Below are 12,710 nucleotides of genomic sequence, written 5' to 3' on the forward strand. Positions count from 1 at the left end.
ATAACAATTTCACAGTAACAGTGTTTTGTTTACAGTATGACCTTATAACTTATATATACTTATAATGAAACTTGAATTATTACACACAACATTACCTTGTGACCCTTACTTGGGTGTGAATACTACTGTGGGTACTTAGTGTGTGAATGTGACATGTAGCTTTGAGTGGTCGCAAAGACTAGAAAAGTGCTATGTATGTACCGTCCATTTACCATTTACAATAAAAGCTATGAGCTTATCAAGGGTCATTCTTTGACTCCATCAGAAACATTCGGCAGTACAGTCGTAGATGTCACTCGTGAACCCACTGAGATGTGCAAGATTGAAGCATTGGGGATAAAGTGTTCCTGGTGTTTCCATTCCCCTCTCTCCTTTTGTTTTTTGTTTTTGTGTTTTTCTTTTTCTGGTTGGGCGGGTGGTGCATCTCACAACTTGTGCATACATGGGTTTCAACATGGTGCCCATCAGGTCAGCCATGTATGCAGTGGTGCCATGGTGCCCATCAGGTCAGCCATGTATGCAGTGGTCAAATTTATAAAAGAAAAATTCACCAGTCCGGTGGCACAGGAGTGGGTGCATGGTTGCCTGGCATGGCCCCTACATGAGGACCAGACAGGTCCATATGAATGAGGTAACCTGAAAAACAAAACATACAGTTTGTACATTTCCCCGACATGGGATTAATAAAGCTCACATTGTCTTATCTTTGATGTTTAATTTAAACATAACTTAATCAAATCAAATGCAACATCATGCCCAACCTTTCGTTCTGCTCTATAAATAACCGTACAAATGTAATTAATTAACAGGTAGTCAGATATCAAATCAAACTTGATGCACAAAAGACGTTTGTCTTTGTTTCCTCCACAAACATGTTGGACAAGGTTATCAAAAAATGGAGAGAATCATGGGAGACTTCTGATTTAAATTCAGATGTGGAGGGAGAGAAGAAATCTAGGTGTGTAATTATTCTCTAACAAAATGTGTTGTTAGCAGGGTGGATGCAGGGTCGCAGTCCCCGACAGGAAAGTTCCACTTGACAGTAATTTCTTCATTTCTTCTGCCATCACACAGAAGATTTAGAGCCCCACAGGCTCGACTGAACAGACTGAGGAACTCTTTTGTCCCTCAGTCTGTTCAGACATATCAGAGTTTGGGCTCTGAGTAGGCCGCAGGGTTCATGTCTGGACTGAGCACAGGGTGTTGAACGTGATGCACTACAGCCACTCTGTAATGTCTGATGTAATATATGTTGTAGTATTCGCCTTTGATTAAATGTTGTTTTGTTATTTATGTTTGTTATCTATGTGTAACTCTGGACGTCATGAGACGCAAGACAAATTTCAGAAAACTCTGACAAGTGAAATCTTATGTTATCTTATCTTAGTGTGTGACTAAGTATTTTGACAATGTCAACATGTCTGAACATGTTCTTATTGAACTAGCAATTGACATGTGGCACACAAACACAGATACAGGGATATGTAATCGTTGATGAACAGTCAAATGTCAAACAATCTGTTAAAGGTAAGTAGTGGCATCACTTCAGATTTATTTCATCTACTTCACGAAATCAACATCATCCGTGCAGCCCGACTGTCCTCGGAGGGTCTGAGCGCAGAGCTGCCGCTATCTTCTTGAGCGCAGACCTTTTAGCCCCCCTCCAGGTAAAATCCAGAGTTTAACCTTGTAAACATCTCCATGTGGTGTTCTTCATGTGCTACAAGACATATCAGGGACAACATCAGCAGTCATCTCCATGGCTGGGCCTGTCTGCTTTTAACCTGCAGTGTACCAAGGACAGGCTGAACAACACGTTTTCAGATTGGCAGGTTTGAGACGTCACAAACCTAAGGAGCCAATCCCGTTAATGGACGGGATGACGCTGTGCATATTATTATGTGTAACCTATGGCAACTACTTAGGCGATGCGCGAGCCAGATGTAACCGTCATCGTCATGTTTGCTAACTCACTACTGACTATTAACGTTAACGTTAGTACTACTGATTACTACATTTCAAGCTGCTAAGTTTCAACAAGTTGCCGCTAGACGATTCCAGAGACGTGTTTTGTTTTCATGATGGAGGGAGCGGTTGGAAGTCTGGATAGTGGGCGGGGCCTATGCAGATTGGGGAATTTTTAATGAAGGAGAAGTAGGACTCGCCTCAGGAGGATTTTTACAAGGAAATTAAACTTATTTAACACCCATCAGATGATCATCAGGTGATACAATTACATCTCCCATGTGTTGATGCTTGATGCTAAATTAACTAGGATTAATTAACATTAAACCTAAACCAAAAATCTTTTAAAATTAGAATTACTTGTGAATTGCTTCACAATCTTCCTTGGTGCCCTTTTTAACTCTCAACTGCCGAACGATGCATTAGTAATTAAATCCCATTTAATTCTAAAACATCAAAGAAACCAGTCACAGATACCATCTACAATGTGGTCCTTTGTCATTCATTTATTGTTCATCGTTGTATTCATTGTCCTTGTTCATTTATTCATTCATATTCCGCTTAGAAGTAGTTAAATAAGCCTCTCATTTATAAAGATCTTGATTCATGTGATTTGTGTGTGTATGAAATGGTAAAGTCACTGTACACCATGTCCAAGAACCTCGTAGCAACCCTGAGATCATGAGCCTAAAGTCATTAATAACTCATAAGTTTTCCCTGTTTTGTCAAAATTGGGTGGCGTCCAACACTGAATTTAAGGTAAACCTAACTCCTTTTGCAATTAATTAGTTATTAATCTTGCTACCCCTTAACGCTACAACAGGGGTTCCCAAACTTTTCCATGCCAAGGCCCCCCAAACAGCATTAGCTTCTGGCCGGGGACCCCCAAACCCACAGACAATGCTACAAAATATGCTCCTTCGGTCTATTTGTTGTCAAAAACCTGTCCATTTTGCGCTAGCTAGCTACACGCAAGCTTGAGGAGCAGAGCAGCTTGATAACAACCGCCACGTCTACACAGATTATGACGTCATTATGACATCGTCATGCCGAATTTTTTTCTTATCTTCCCTACAATTTTCTGAGGCCCCCCAGCGCCCCCTGGCGGCCCCCACTTTGAAAACCACTGATCTACATAACTGTCCTCTTCAATGACTCTGCGTTCATCCTCCAAGTGAACAAAGTTGGGCAGGCTTGCTGTTTCCCTCATAGCCAACTGAGCAATGCAACCAGCAGGTCTGTCCCCAATGTTGACTCTGGTAATTGCAAAGTCACTTATCTCTTCATCTGGGCCGTCCCTCCAGAGGAACCTGTGAAGATGCATCTCACGCTCCTCCAGCCATACAGAGTTGTACATTTTTTTAGTGTCTCCTAGAGCTGCATGCATCCCTTCTCTGAACCTCAGCAGAACAGCTCTGATAGGGTTGAGAACGTCTGGTCCCTTCAGAAGAAGATCATTCATACTCACGCCTTTGTATTTCTGGCTACTATTCCATACAATACGAACTGGTGTTGTCACCGAATGAGGGTTTGGTGCCACCAGGTGGCTTACGTACCACACTGGTCCGTTCCACTTGTCCATGATTTCGTTGGTGAGTTTTATGGCTGCGCCTCGTTCGACCATTTCATGAATCTGGGTAGCATATGCGACTTTCCAGTCTGGCTCTCTGCTTAGTTGCTTTTCCATCCTTAAGAAACAAGCCTGGACTGCACCTTTGTTGTTTGAGAGAGAGGCTGGATCTACCGTCCAAGGATACTTTGCATCCCAATGTGGAGATGGTGTATGAGCATCCCCCTTCTTGTAGGTGAGGCCTCCTTTAATGATCTCAAGCTCCCTCTGCTCTGCCAGGGTCATTTCTTTTCCTCCTGGTGGACAGTTTCCACATCGGCATCCTCCACATCTTGGCTCACATGCAGCTCCGATGCTGTCCCAGTGCCACCACTCAAGGAACTCATGGTTACTGGCAGCTGTAAATTTGGTCTGAGCCACATCCTCCTTCTGTAGCTGGGCTGTGTCAGTTGTTTGACTTGGGATTTCTTGATATTTGACAGCTGCTGTCCTCATGGAGCGAGCAAAGTGTGTTTTGGACCCATATGCTGCAACCTCCACTTCTTCAAACAAGTCGGGATGTGCTCCACCCACTGTCTTTCCCAATGGACCCTCCCACAAGACGAGGTCTCCGATGACTTTTACCCTCTGGGGAGCGAGTCTTCCTTCTCGGTGGCTAATGAGAAGTTCAATCTCTTCAGGCCTTTCCAATTCTTCAAGTTTGACTTCTGGGAAGAATTTTTTCAACTTCTCAGGTTCAATTACTTGATGCACTCTGGCAATTTCATCCAAGCCGTAGCAGACCATTTCATGAGCTCTCTCTGTTCCTTTAGGAGTCTTGACTCTGACTTTGAGGAGATACCTTTGTGTTTTCACCTCCATGGTCATTCCACCAACCCCGTGCACAACTAAAGTTAACTTCTCATTTCTTAACCTCAGTCTCTCAGCAGCCTTATGGTTAATGTAGTTTGTGTCTGAAGCAAGGTCGATTAAAGCCCCAATCTTCTGCCCTGCGTTTGCAGTGACTCGCATCAACATCATGATGACAGGAAGTTCAGAGAGCCCATTTCTCTGCAGTAGCTCAGACTGGCCTGAAGCATCCAGTGTCACTGCGGTTTTGTTGGCCTTTCTGCATCGGTCAGCCATTTCTGGGGAAAGTTCAGACAAGAACTCCTCTTGTTCCTCCGTTAGTTTGCTTTCACCTTTGCCGTCTTTTCCACTCTTTCCCTCTTCACCTCTTTTGACTTCTCCTTTTGGGCAGAGGAAAAAATGGTAGTCTGGGGCACCGCCTCCCCTTTTACAGTCTTTATTTCTGCATAGGAAAGTGTCTCTGCAGTATCCATCTTCATCATGGTATCCAAGACATTTTCTGCATGCTCCCAGCTTTCTCAACACGGCTTTCTTTTCAGGTAGCTTTAGTCGTTTGAACTTTCTACAGAAGAAGATTTTGTTGTTGTGCCCACTATCACCACAGACACCACATACCTCATCAAGCTCTTCTTTCTTTGTGGTTTTTGTTGAGGCAATCTTTCTGTCATACTTCTTGTCTGAACGATCTGATTTCTCCAACTTCTCCACAGTCCTGAGCTGTTCGAGTCTCTCTAGTATTTCTTCTTGACTTTTCAGGAACTTCTAGAGCATGTCAAATTGTTTTGGGGTTCAACCATGAACCATCAACCAGTCTCTTTTAATAAAACCAGGCAACTTGCTTTCAATGGATTTAATTACCAGTGGGTTCTTTATGGCTCCAGAGTTTCCTAACTCTGTGAGATCTGCCAGGGCCTTCTCCACTGACTGTATGAGGTCAATGACCTTTCTTGGCTGGTTCCCCCTCACATGTGGCATCTTCTCCAGCTCTTCAAGGATTTCCACAGTGATGGTTGACTTGTTGCCATATCTGTTCTCCAGGACTCTGAATATGTCATTGGCAGTGGTGTAGTTTGAAAAGCTGAGGTCTTTTGAGATTTTGTCATCCACACTCTCCCAGAGTTGAATTTTCTTAACTTCAGGTGATCCTGATGGCTCTCCCTGCTTTTGCAGGCTTTCCCAGTCTTTCCTCCATCTGTGATATTCTCTCTTGCTTCCATTGAAAATAGGTAGAGTGGTTGGCTTGATTCTCACTATTCGTGTGGGTGTTGCCGGTTGAGGTAGTAGTTTCACTCCTGTGCCTTGCTCTTTGATCGTCCGTGCAGTGGCAAATTCAGCTTTCCGTAATTCAAGCCTGTAGTAGGATGCTCTTACGGCGTGGATTCTTCCATCTATTTCATCCTTTAATTCCACAGGGATCCATCTCTCCCACGTTGACATTTCTGAGATGGCCTCTTTTATTCTCTTGTCTAAGAGAGTGAGGTGCACTTCAAAGCCCTCTAAATTGTCACTTTCCACAGGTACATCAGCCGCTTTATCCTTGGCTTTTTCTGCTTCCAGGATTGCCATAAAAAGTTCACTTTTTCCATACCTCGACCACAGGTTTGTTTGAACAATGTGTCTTATTTCTGCCATCTTTGTTTCACCTTCTTTTACAGATCTATCAATGTCGGCCTCTTGCTGTTCATCAAGACCTGCTTCCTTATCCTCAGTCTTAATGTCAGCCTCCAGTCCAATCCTGTAGTCATCATTGGCATCGAGCATCTTTCTGAAACAGTCTGAAAGTTTAGTGAATTCCTCCTTCAACTCCACTTGAAGCATGCTGCTTGCTCCTCTTGAAATGAAGGTGGCTTGTCTGGTGAAGCTGCTTTTTGCAGTGGTCCTCTCCTTTTTGAGCTGCTGGACTGACTTCCCCAGGACATCTTCCGCCTCTTGACTTCCTCTGCGTCAACAGCTTATTTCTGGATCTGAAGCCGTTTATCCTCAGTGCCAGGCTGCTCCGCGTGGTTTACAACTGTCAAGTCCTACTCTTGTTCAGCTTCCAAAGGACGCAAGGACAACTCAAATTTCCACTCAATCACTTTTATTTTTCTTTTGGCTTTCTCAGTTGATTGGTGTGTTTCGTAAATTAGGTTGTAAACCTTTAAAGACAGAGAAACAAAGTTAACATTTTAATTAAACATTTTAATTAAACATTTTTAAATGCATTTAAACATTTAATTAAACACACATGAATTAACCACTTTTTCAGTCAAGTTTTAACATTTAACAGAATTTTAACATTTTTAACTTTGTATTATGCTTTTGTATCTTATACTTTAAATTTTTCAAACTCAAAATGATAGGTAATCTTAGTGCAAACTCATTCAACAGAAAGTCAATGAAATCAATGCTGCAATGTGTTCTTTAACCAATCTACCTTAACTAATCTACACAGCAGTTAAACATAAACTTGAACATCTTAAGCAGGATTGCAAACACCATGAAAATAAATAAAACATTTCACCGACCATTGGCGTCTTTGAATTGAACTTCTGAGTAAACTTGGAGCTTCTTCTCTCTGAAGTTTGTCTGAATGACTGACCTCCATTTCCTCTCAGGTGCTCCAAATCAGTGCCAATGACTGATTAGGTGACAATCAGCTGGTTTGCTGCTGGTGCACTCTGGGAAGTGTAGTCCTTTTTGACATTTCTGAGATTCAGCTCAACACCTCCCACTTGAGCTCCTGGTTTTTCAAACCCAGAGAGGTCACACAAGTTCCTTACACCTCTGGTTGTTCTTCAGTGGGAAGTAGAATGACAAGGTGTCTGACATCTCTATGAAGAATTGTGGCTGGGATTTTGGTTTGAAGCCTCTTGGTTCTTTCACTATTTGCTCTTGCGGGCCTTTCTTTGCCGTTTGGCTTTGTGATGGGAACAGGATAACTGGGAAAAGTCTTCACAAGCACATCTCTTACGATGCCTTTGCTGTCAGCATTGACACGGACCACTCTAGCCAGCTTGTACTGTCCTCTCAGGGCGTTTTGGTCAGCCAACCAGACCACATCTCCAACAGCAACATTTCGCTCTTTGGTGTGCCATTTGTTCCTTATGAACAGATTAGGACCAGCCAATTGGCTCCACTTCTTCCAGAATTTGCTCACCTCTGCTTGAATATTTTTAAGTCCTTTGTAAGGGTAGCCATCAAACTGGAAATCTCCAGGGTCTCCCTTTGGATTGGCACGTCCTAAAAGCAGAGAATTCGGGGTGATGTACTCTACACAGTCTTCTCTGCTTCGAGTTCTTGCATCGATGGGTCTCTCATTTGCAAGGTTGGCTGCCATGAAGAGAAAAGTTGGTGTGAAAACACCATCTCCACCAAGGTTGTTCAATGCCCGCTTCACTACTTTGACAGCTGCCTCTGCTTCACCATTCCTATGAGGAGAGTCTGCAGGGTGGACCTTCCACGACCATTCTGTACCATGCTTGGCAGCTGTGTCTTCAAGTTCAGACTTGTTTAGTCGGTCTAGGAATTTGTGAAGCTTCTCCAGAGCAGGCTTGGCTCCCACAAAGTTAGTGCCAGGGTCTGACCAGAGTTTCCTGGGGTGTCCTCTCAGTGAAGTGAACCTTTGATGGGCTAGCAGGAATCCTTCAGATGACATGTCACTTACTACTTCAGTGTGTATGGCTCAGGAAGCCATGCAGCAGAAGACGATTCCCCATACTCTGAGACTAGTTCTCTTCTTGACCTCATCTTTCACTTCATAAGGGCCGAACAGGTCCATGGTGGTGAATTCAAAATGTGCAGCTGGGCCTGTTCACTCTAGAGGCAGGTCAGCCATGATTTGTTGACACTGTTTTGCCTTGTTTTTCCTGCAGACCACACAGCTGTCAACCATTTTCTTGGCAAGTCTCCGGTCTTTTATCACCCAGGCTTTCTTCCTCATCCGGAGAAGGGTTCCTGCCACTCCCTCGTGGTTTGCTTTGTGGGATTCTTGTGCCAGCAATGTAGACACCCATGCTTCAAATGGTAAAACTGGCACTGCTGTTTTATCTTCGTTGAACATCTGAATTCTGCCTCCACAAACTAGCAGTCCAGAGTTCACATCTTTGTATACTGCCAATCTGCTTAGAGTTGTGTCTGAAAAAACTGCACCTCCTTGAGCTGCGAGGAAGAGGTCTCTGAATGCATCTTCACGTTCTTTGACAGTCAGCACAGCTTGCTTGGGTGATGTTTCCTCCCACTTTGACTGTTTGGGGCCCGGCCCTTCCTCTTCAGCCACTGCTTGGCAGCTAGACAAACCCAGGCGATGACTCTCACCAGTTTGCAAAGACAGCACCACAGATCTCATCTTTTACAGCTTCTCCCTTCTGATCCAGGGGTGTCAGCTTGGCTTTTGATTCCACAAATCGAATTTCAGTGCCTTGACTTGTCTCCCATCTTAAGTACATCACAGCTCCAAAGGTTTTGTCACTTCCATCAGAGAATGTGATGCCCCAAGGTTTCCCTTCCCAGCCAGCTGGAGTGAGGCTCCTGTGGAATTTCACCTGTCCAAGCTGCACATATTCTTCAAAAAGCTGTATAGCTTCTTGTCTAAGACTTTCTGAGAGAGGTTGGTCAGAGGCTTCTTGGGTTAGTTTCCCACCCCCTCCCTCTTGGAATGCTTTTCTAACAAGAATTGTTCCCTTCTGTTTGGCAGGTGTAACTAAGCCAATTGGGTTGTACAGTCCAGCTACTTGGCTTAAGAGAGCCCTCCTAGTCAGTGGATTAGGTGTCTCAGTCCTCACCTCCTCCTTGAGAAGATCTTTTCCAACTCTCATCTTCTTCTTTCTTTTGGAAAAGTTAATTGAGGTTAACATGTAGAGCTTGTCTTCATCCATTTGGTAGCCGATGCCTAAGGCTTTGTTGTCTTCGTCCCTCATTTGATTTGGAAGAATTAAAGTTTTACCTTGTTTCTTTGTTAGAACCTCTGTCTCCATTCCTTGCCTCCCACTTTGCCCTGATCGGACCCATGGTTTGAGGAAGAAACCTCCAGCTTTCAAGATCTCTTCAACACTTGCTATGATTTCGTCAAGTCTATTTAGGTCATTGTGGGAGGTTAAGAGGTCATCTACGGCTACAACACTCTCTCAGGACCACGGACTGATGCTGAGATGAGCAGTGTTAACCTGAAAAATAGAAAAAACAGCAGAGCTGCTAAGTATCACTTAAATCCCATATTCATAACATGCATGATATACTGTACATCACGTAAGTGTTCAGCTATATAATAACTATTAAATAAATTAACCATCTGTCAAAGCTACATTGCATTAACAGATCCTAAAAGCTGATTGCATATATATTCATACATTATGATATATATGAATGCACAAGCATCACACCTGAATTATTCCCTTACACTGAGAACCAAAGACTGTATTCTTGAAATAAACGGCAACATGCCTAGATGCTAAGACACCTGTATGAACCTTATCGCATCTATCAGAAAATAAGTAATACATATACACATAAATAATGTGCTCATATCAAAGATTCATCTTATCACAATGTATTAACTCACAGGTAATACCTCCTCATGCGTCATGAATGGAGGATGGCGAAGGATGAACCGATCATCAGTTTCACTGGAGCACACATGCCATTTCCTGCTTAATCATGATTAACTTCCTGTCACACAGGAAGTAGAAATTCACTGCTCAAACCTGCACTATGATAAGTGACCAGCAGGAGTCACTACAAACGCTGAGCCAGAACAAAAATGAGAATTAGGATAATAAAAACATGTTCCCATGTCCGTTTCAAAGAAGGAAATAATGGGACGAATGAACACTGATTATTAATCACTATTTAAAGAGCACAACCTTAAACATATACAGCAGTAAAATGCAACATACACATTAATGCAGAAGCAATATTAATTCAAATAGTAACATGTACAACAGTAAACCACCGTCAGGGGACATTCAGGCTAAAGTATGCTGATAATAGTTCGGCCTATTAACTCTAGTTCTGAAGGCTTTTATGCAGTATTTTCACAGTGTGACATTAGTAGACTAATTTTACTTCTTCCATCAGTGTCAATCATGATAATAACTTCCATGTGCGCTGAATTGTAGCGCTGCTCACTGACACTTGCTGGGTTTAACAACATCCTGGGGTATCTTCCTGCCTCAAAGTCTCTCCAAAGGGCTAGACTGCCTGAGGACGAAGCTCAGACACACGTGTAACGAAGGACTGAGTGCGAGACGAGGCTAGGTGGGACAGGATGTTGAATTTATTGGAGGAAATAATATAAAAATAGATATTTTGATTTGTTGAAAAAGAAATGTGTTTGTCTCGTTTATCAAAAATTGATAAGCACTGACTGACAACTAATACCTACAATATCTAGCAAACATTTCTTCAACTTTACAATGGGCTTAACACTTTGATGGATAATTGACACAAAGACTATATATATTGATAACTATGAACAGGAGATATTAAATGAAACTATTAAAATGGAATGAAAAAAATAGTGTGAACATGTGTTGTGATTTCAATTTGTCCTTAATAGCAGTCGTGATCATGAAGAGCTGGAGAAGTGTCATTTGGTGCTGAAGGTGCAGCAGCGATGCGCCCGTGCAGCTGTTCCCCGCACTGCGAGTCGGGCTGAAGCTGGCCATTTGGCCCCAGGACATCTTCCACAGGCTCAAGGGCATCTCTGAGACACCGCCTGCTCTTCATAAACCCCAATGCTCCTTCAATGACAGAACCAGCCTTTGCTTCGTGCCAGTTACACCTCTCTGCCACTGCTCATCTAACTGGCTCCGTGTATGGAGTTATAAGCGCGATGGGTTGTTACATACAGGGATATCCACCATCACCTAAAATACAAAAGCCTTCAGGTGGGCACAGGCTCTGATCATCCTGAGCCTGAGGATCCTAAGAATATGTCAAGAAACTGACACTGGTGGTCACACATGGCTTGTAACCTGTAGCGATCTGGTCCGAATAACATCACAGCCCACTATTCCTTGTGTTCATTAATGTCTCCCACAGTCAACACCCACAATCATTCAATAACCCAATCACACCCTTCTGCGTTGAAAAAGTCTGTGTTTTAGTGCTTGTGTTGGAGCCCGAGCCTCGACTCTTATATGGCAGCCATCAATGCTGCTGCAGATCCAGCCAGACATTCAAAGCCAGCCCCAGCTCTTGGAAGCTCATCAGGTGGTGGAAAGCAGATGACCCTGTTCTTGGATGCCAGACACTCACGATACAACACGGTAGGAGGTTTTGCTTGTCAGCCAAAACAGGAAACACAGAACCTCCAGGTCAAAACTCCAGCCATGGTCAGACGGAGAGCGTAGGATGTGGATGAGATGGACTACCGTGGGTCTGGACAGGTGGAAGTCACACCTACGGACAATTGACGGTTCACCAATGAACCAAACGAGCATGGCTGTGTTCGACATCACATACTATACAAGCAAACGTTCACTACGAACGTACTGATTTGGTGAAAATGTAGTTTGTAGTATGCAAACAATAGCAACACTTTACAGTGTTTCAAAAATACACGGATGTTGTACTGCTTCAGAAAAAATCTTCAGTATGCATCGGACCAGTGTGCCTCGCCTGCCCGTGGTTCAGGAGGAATATACATTTAAGTACCACTTTGAACGTGTTTTAGTCGTGTGTAAGGAGAACCATTTTTGATTGTGACAGGCCACAGCCCATCTGTAACAAACGTATAACTGCATGCTACCCGTAACAAAGCCATAACATTAAAGTTAGTAAGCCCTAACGTCGAGCCTGCTTGTTTGATATAATAGAGACAGCAACGTTAACCACAGCGAGCTGTCAATAAGACACAACACAACATACATTAATAATGTTTTTGTTTTAGGGATAGAGCAGGACACAGAGGACCTCAGCTGGCAAAACAATCCCTCTTCAGAGGACGGCAGAATGGCCCCTGAATGCCACTGAAATTTTAGCAAGTTAACATTTGGTTTTTAATAGTTTCTTGCGAGGTTATGATGACGTTACACTTCAGGATCTTTTTATTGCTGCTTTTTGACAGAGAGTTCGTCAGGGATCATGATTTGGTGGGCAAGATTGAACCCACCAAAGTTAAAAGAAAACGGGAGAATCTAAAACAGAAATACAAGTTTCCCATTCAGCATAAGAAGTTCTGTAAGAACATGCCATTGCTTTACTGCACAGAGCTAAGTTACACAAGCCATTAGAGAAAGGGCTCATTCAGACTGGAAGCGTGAGCAGAGAGTTACAGCTGCGTGGCATGACGGCTCCTGCTCGCGCCGTCCAGGTTTTCACACAGGCTGCGTGTCGGCTGTGGCTT

Source organism: Semicossyphus pulcher, unplaced genomic scaffold, assembly GCF_022749685.1.
Source record: "Semicossyphus pulcher isolate SPU_LCO1_2020_fin unplaced genomic scaffold, fSemPul1.0.p SCAF_9, whole genome shotgun sequence".
NCBI classification, from domain to species: Eukaryota; Metazoa; Chordata; class Actinopteri; order Labriformes; family Labridae; genus Semicossyphus; species Semicossyphus pulcher.